Source organism: Rattus rattus, chromosome 3, assembly GCF_011064425.1.
Source record: "Rattus rattus isolate New Zealand chromosome 3, Rrattus_CSIRO_v1, whole genome shotgun sequence".
Taxonomy (NCBI): Eukaryota; Metazoa; Chordata; class Mammalia; order Rodentia; family Muridae; genus Rattus; species Rattus rattus.
The window spans coordinates 117,159,062-117,166,236 of NC_046156.1; positions in this window are offsets into that span (position 1 = coordinate 117,159,062).

Here is a 7,175-nt window from a genome sequence, read left to right on the forward strand (position 1 = left end):
TCCACTTATCAGTGAGTGTATACCATGTGTATTTTCCTGTGATTGGGTTACCTCACTCAGGATGATATTTTCTAGTTCATTCTATTTGCCTATGAATTTCATGAAGTCATTGTCTTCGATAGATGAGTAGTACTCGATTGTGTAAATATACCACATTTTCTGTATCCATTCCTCTGTTGGAGGGTATCTGGGTTCTTTCCAGCTTCTGACTATTATAAATAAGGCTGCTATGAACATAGTGCAGCATGTGTCTTTGTTATATGTTGGAGCATCTTTTGGGTATATGCCCAGGAAGGGTATAGCTGGGTCCTCAGCTAGTGCAATGTCCAATTTTCTTAGGAATCTCCAGACTGATTTCCAGAGTGGTTGTACCAGTCTGCAATCCCACCAACAATAGAAAAGTATTCCTCTTTCTCCACAACCTCACCAGCATCTGCTGTTGCCTGAGGATTTGTTTATTTGTTTGTTTGTTTATCTTAGCCATTCCATTCTGACTGGTGTGAGGTAGAATCTCAGGGTTGTTTTGATTTGCATTTCCCTGATGACTAAAGATGTTGAACATTTCTTTACATGCTTCTCAACCATTCAATATTCAACAGTTGAGAATTCTTTGTTTAGCTCTATACCCCATTTTTAATAGCTTTATTTGGCTCTCTGGATTCTAACTTCTTGAGTTCATTGTATATTTTGGATATTAACCCTCTTTCAGATATAGGATTAGTAAAGATTTTTCGCTAATCTGTTGGTTGCCGTTTTGTCCTAATGACACTGTCCTTTGCCTTACAGAAGCTTTGCAGTTTTATGAGGTCCCATTTGTTGATTCTTGATCTTAGAGCATAAGTCATTGGTGTTCTGTTCAGGAAATTTTTCCCAGTGACGATGTGTTTGAGAATCTTCCCCACTTTTTCTTCTATTAGTTTGAGTGAATCTGGTTTGATATGGAGGTCCTTGATCCACTTGGACTTAAGCTTTGTACAGGCTGATAAGAATGGATCGATCTGTATTCTTCTACATGTTGACCTCCAGTTGAACCATTTGTTGAAAATGCTATCTTTTTCCATTGGATGATTTTAGCACCTTTGGCAAAGATCAAGTGACCATAGGTGTGTGGTTCATTTCCGGGTCTTCAATTCTATTCCACTGGACTATCTGCCTGTCTCTGTACGAATACCATACAGTTTTTATCACTATTGCTCTGCAATACTGCTTGAGGTCAGGGATGGTGATTTCCCCTACATGTTCTTTTATTGTCGAGGATAGTTTTCCCTATCCTGGGTTTTTTTGTTATTCCAAATGAATTTGCAAATTGCTCTTTCTATCTCTATGAAGAATTGAGTTGGAATTTTGATGGGGATTGCATTGAATCTGTAGATTGCTTTTGGTAAAATGGCCATTTTTACTATATTGATCCTGCCAATCCATGAACATGGGAGGTCTTTCCATCTTCTGAGATCTTCTTTAATTTCTTTCTTCAGAGACTTGAAGTTTTTGTCATATAGATCTTTCATTTGCTTGTTTAAAGTCAGACGGAGGTATTTTATCTTATTTTTGACTATTGTGAAGGGTGTTGTTTCCCTAATTTCTTTCTCATCCTGTTTATCCTTTGAGTAGAGGAAGGCTACTGATTTGTTTGAGTTAATTTTATACCCAGCCACTTTGCTGAAGTTGTTTATCAGGCTTAGTAGTTCTCTGCTGGAACTTTTGGGGTCACTTAAATATACTATCATATCATCTGCAAATAGTGATATTTTGACTTCTTCTTTTCCGATCTGTATCCCCTTGACCTCCTTTTGTTGTCTGATTGCTCTGGCTAGAACGTTGAGAACTATATTGAATACTAGGGAGAGAGTGGGCAGCCCTGTCTAGTCCCTGATTTTAGTGGAATTGCTTCAAGTTTCTCTCCATTTAGTTTGATGTTAGTTACTAGTTTGTTGTATATGGCTTTTACTATGTTTAGGTAAGGGCCTTGAATTCCTGTTCTTTCTAGGACTTTTAACATGAAGGAGTGTTGAATTTTGTCAAATGCTTTCTCAGCATCTAATGAAATGATCATGTAGTTTTTATCTTTGAGTTTGTTTATATAGTGGGTTATATTGATGGATTTCCACATATTGAACCATCCTTGTATACCTGGGATGAAGCCAACTTGATCATGATGGATGATCATTTTGATGTGTTCTTGGATTCGGTTTGCAAGAATTTTATTGAGTATTTTTCTATCGATATTCATAAGGGAAATTGGTCTGAAGTTCTCTTTCTTTGTTGGGTCTTGTGTTTGTATAAGAGTAATTGTGGTCTCATAGAAGGAATTTGGTAATGCTCTGTCTGTTTCTATTTTGTGGAATAGTTTGGACAGTATTGGTATGAGATCTTCTATGAACATCTGATAGAATTCTGCACTAAATCCATCCGGTCCTGGGCTCTTTTGGTTGGGAGACTTTTAATAATTGCTTCGATTTCTTTAGGAGTTATGTGGTTGTTTAGATGGTTTATCTGTTCCTGATTTAACTTTGGTACCTGGTATCTGTCTAGAAAATTGTCTATCCAGAGTTTCAAGTTTTGTTGAATATAGACATTTGTAGTAGGATCTGATGATTTTTTTAATTTCCTCAGATTCTGTTGTTATGTCTCCCTTTTCATTACTGATTTTTTTAGTTTGGATACACTCTCTGTACCCTCTGGCTTATCTATCTGGGTTTATCTATCTTGTTGATTTTTTTCAAGGAGTCAGCTCCTGGTTTTGTTGATTCTTTGTATAGTCCTTTTTTTTTCTACTTGATTGACTTCAGCTCTGAGTTTGATCATTTCCTGCCTTCTACTCTTCCTGGGTGTATTTGCTTCTTTTTGTTCTAGAGCTTTTAGGTGTGCTGTCAAGCTGGTGACATATGCTCTCTCCTGTTTCTTTCTGCAGGCACTCAGAGCTATGAGTTGTCCTCTTAGCACAGCTTTCATTGTGTCCCATAAGTTTGGGTATGTTGTACCTTCATTTTCATTAAATTCTAAGAAATCTTTAATTTCTTTCTTTATTTCTTCATTGACCAAGTTGTCATTGAATAGATCATTCTTCTATTTCCATGTATTTGTGGCCTTTCTGTCACAATTGTTGTTACTGAAGACCAGCCTTAGTCCTTGTGATCTGATAGGATGCATGGGATTATTTCTATCTTTCTGTATCCGTTGAGATCTTTTTTGTGACCGATTATATGATCAATTTTGGAGAAGGTACCACGACATGCTGAGAAGAAGGCATATCCTTTTGTTTTAGGATGGAATGTTCTATAAATATCTGTTAAGTCCATTTGGTTCATAACTTCTATTAATTTCTCTATGTCTCTGTTTAATTTCTGTTTCCATGATCTGTCCATTGATGAGAGTTGAGTGTTGAAATCTCCTACTATTATTGTGTGGGGTGCAATATGTAATTTGAGCTTTAGCAAGGTTTCTTTTCTGAATGTAGGTGTCCTTGTATTTGGAGCATAGATATTCAGGATTGAGAGTTCATATTGGTGGACTTTTCTTTGATGAATATGAAGTGCCCTTCCTTATCTTTTTTGATGACTTTTGGTTGAAAGTCGATTTTATTCAATATTAGAATGGCTACTCCAGCTTGCTTCTTCAAACCATTTGCTTGGAAAGTTGTTTTTCAGCCTTTTACTCTGAGGTAGTATCTGCCTTTGTCTCTGAGGTGTGTTTCCTGTATGCAGCAAAATGGTGGGTCCTCTTTACGTATCCAGTCTGTTAGTCTATGTCTTTTTATTGGGGAATTGAGTCCGTTGATGTTGAGAGATATTAAGGAATAGTGATTGTCGCTTCCTGTTATTTTCATATTTACAGGTGATATTATGTTTGTATTTCTCTCTTCTTTTGGTTTTGTTGCAAGGAGATTACTTTCTTGCTTTTTCTAGGGTGTAGTTCCCTCCTTATGTTGAGCTTTTCCATCTATTATCGTTTGTGGGACTGGATTTATAGAAAGATATTGTGTAAATTTAGTTTTTTTATGGAATATCTTGGGTTTTCCCTCTATGTTAATTGAGAGTTTTGCTGGATATAGTAGCCTAGGCTGGCATTTGTGTTCTCTTAGGGTCCATATGACATCTGTCCAGGATCTTCTGGCTTTCATAGTTTCTGATGTAATTCTGATAGGTCTGCCTTTATATGTTACTTGACATTTCCCCCTTACTGCTTTTAATAATCTTTGTTTTGTGCATTTGATGTTTTGACTATTATGTGATGGGAGAAATTTCTTTTCCGGTCCAATCCATTTGGAGTTCTGTAGGCTTCTTGTATGTTTATGGGCATCTCTTTCTTTAGGTTAGGGAAGTTTTCTTCTATAATTTTGTTGAAGATATTTACTGGCCCTTTAAATTGGGAGTCTTCACTCTCTTCTATACCAATTATCCTTATGTTTGATCTTTTCATTGTGTCCTGAATTTTCTGGATGTTTTGGGCTAGGAGCTTTTTGCATTTTACATTATCTTTGACAGTTGTGTTGATGTTTTCTATGGTATCTTCTGCCCCTGAGATTCTCTCTTGTATCTCTTATATTCTATTGATGATGCTTGCGTCTATGCCTCCTGATCTCTTTCCTAGGTTTTCTATCTCCAGGGGTTTCTCCCTTTGTGCTTTCTTTATTGTTTCTATTTCCAGTTTTAACTCCTGGCTGGTTTTGTTCAATTCCTCCTCCTGTTTGGTTGTGTTTTCCTGTAATTCTTTAAGGGATTTTTGTGTTTCCTCTTTAAGGGCTCGACTTGTTTATTTGTATTGTCCTGTATTTCCTTAAGGGAGTTATTTATGACCTTATTAAAGTCCTCCATCATCATGACAAAATGTGATTTTAAATCTAAATCTTGCTTTTCCGGTGTGTTTGGATATCCAGTATTTGCTTTGGTGGGAGAACTGGGCTCTGATGATGCCAAATAGTCTTGGTTTCTGTTGCTTGGGTTCCTGTGCTTGCCTCTCGCCATCAGGTTGTCTCTGGTGTTAGCTTATCTTGCTGTTTCTGACGGTGGCTTGACCCTCCTGTAGCCCCGTGTGTCAGCACTCCTGTAGACCTGTTTTCCTGTTTTCTTTTAGCTGGTTCCGGGAACAGAGTGTTCTGTGCTCAGGCGTGTAGTTGCTCCTGGAGGCTGGCTTTCAGCTCTTGGCGAGGGCAGGAACTGGAAGGGCCCTGCCCCTGACTGCTCCTAGGTTCCTGTGCACAGGGGGCACAGATGGCACTGGGCGTTTTCCTCTTGGTTCAGGAATGTGGGCAGAGAGTGTATGAACTTCTGAGTGTACAGCTCTCTCCCTCATGGGATTTGGGAGCAGGGAGCTTTGCCGCTGTTTCAAACATTGGACATGATGTCATTGAACTATTGCTTAATTCTCAGCAGCAGTTTTTAATGGTACAATGTTAGTAATATCTATGTCCTAAATCAAAATGTTAATATATTCATTAAAAGAAAATATTGTAGTGTGTTTTTTATCTCTATACACAAGGATATAATTCTCTAGTGTAACTTTTCTTTAAAGTAATCGTATTTGACTTACATAAACTCTCACTGCAATAACATGTAATCAAATTACTTCCTCATTCATTCGGATATCACTGCCATTTTTGCTGAAACTGTAATTCATGCAAAATCAAAGCAAACTTTAACATCACTCATCTTGGTTTGTATAAAGTAATCATCCCCTTAGGAATGGACACAAACATTGGTAAAATTCTAAATATCAGTCTGTATATGTTGAGGTTTGGAAATAACTTGAAAGTCCTTTGCTTTGCGTTAAGGAATATTCGACTTGAGAAAACTTTGAATGAAAGTTAAGCGTTGAATATATACAAATATAGTATTTACATAAGATTCTTTAGCATATTTGGGTTTTTTTTTGTTCTTATGAAAGAACCTGTGGGGTTTTATGTGCATGCGTGTGCGTTTGCATTTGCGTTTGCGTTTGCGTGTGTGTGTGTGTGTTTGGGGAAGTTGTTGTGCAGTTCTGGTAACCAAATCCAAAGTCTTTCCCTCCTAAGCCTGCATTTTAACCCCGAGCTACACTTGAGTCTAATAGCGTGGTGTTCTTTTAGAATCACCTCTATGTACAAACGTTTTTTTAAATGCACATGTACTGGGGACTTTGCAAAATGTCAAGCCTTTCCCTTGAGAACATGCGAGACTCTGGCTGCACTGCATCTCCCTCAGGGTTGATTGTGTCTGCTCCTTCTCCGTCGCTGGTATGAAAATGACCCATGAAGCCCTGATGCTATTTCAGTGTCATAGACTTGAAACTGCAGTCACGGAGGTAAGTAGACGAACACTAGTTATCCGCAGTCCTTTCTCCAAGGGCATCCATTTTTATCTTCCTGTGGTAAGCCCCTGGCAAGAATCAATGCCCTGTCTTTACTAGTGTGGAAGGGAAAACTAAAGTGGTAACCCTGAGCAGGACAGAAACAGTGAAACAGGATTGGGCATGAGATTTTTCAGCAGTGGGAGAAAGGGGAACATACAAGTTCTGATTTAAAAACCTTCATTTTGAAAGTTTGAATTTATTACATAAAAGAATTTGATTAAAAAGCAGTAAAGTCAATGATTTCATTAAGCAGAAGAAATGGTGCTACTGCAGTAGGTATTAAGAAAAAATTAAGCGAAGTCTATAATTCTATTTCAGTTGGAGATAGAAGAATTAGAAGTTCAAGGCCATCATAGGTTTTATAGCAAATGTTAGACCGTTATGGGCTACATGAAGTCCTGCTTTCAATAAACGGAAGGAAGGACAAAGGGAGAGAGGGAGCGAGGGAAGGAAGAAAGGTAAGAAAATGGTGGAAAAACAAATCAATATTGGTTTATTGAGGCAAAATAGATAAATATTAAAACAAAAATTATGTGGTATATGAATATGTGCTAACAACACATATATAAAACGAACAGCCCCAAACAATGGCAAAATGAAAGGATCTATTGTCAGGGTCTGCCTTACATTGCATAGTTGAGCTCTATTTGTCGGGACGCCACATAAAGAAATGCACCAAAAAACTCCACGTGATGTGTCACAGTTTCTTGCTGCTTCCGTGGACTCAGGCTGATTGGGAGAATGATGTCAGCTGAGCCAGAAGCCGGTGCTGAGGCAAGACCCGTGGAGGACACGTGATGTTTGGAGGGTATAAATAGGACTCGACACTGGGCAGTGACAGAGGCTGA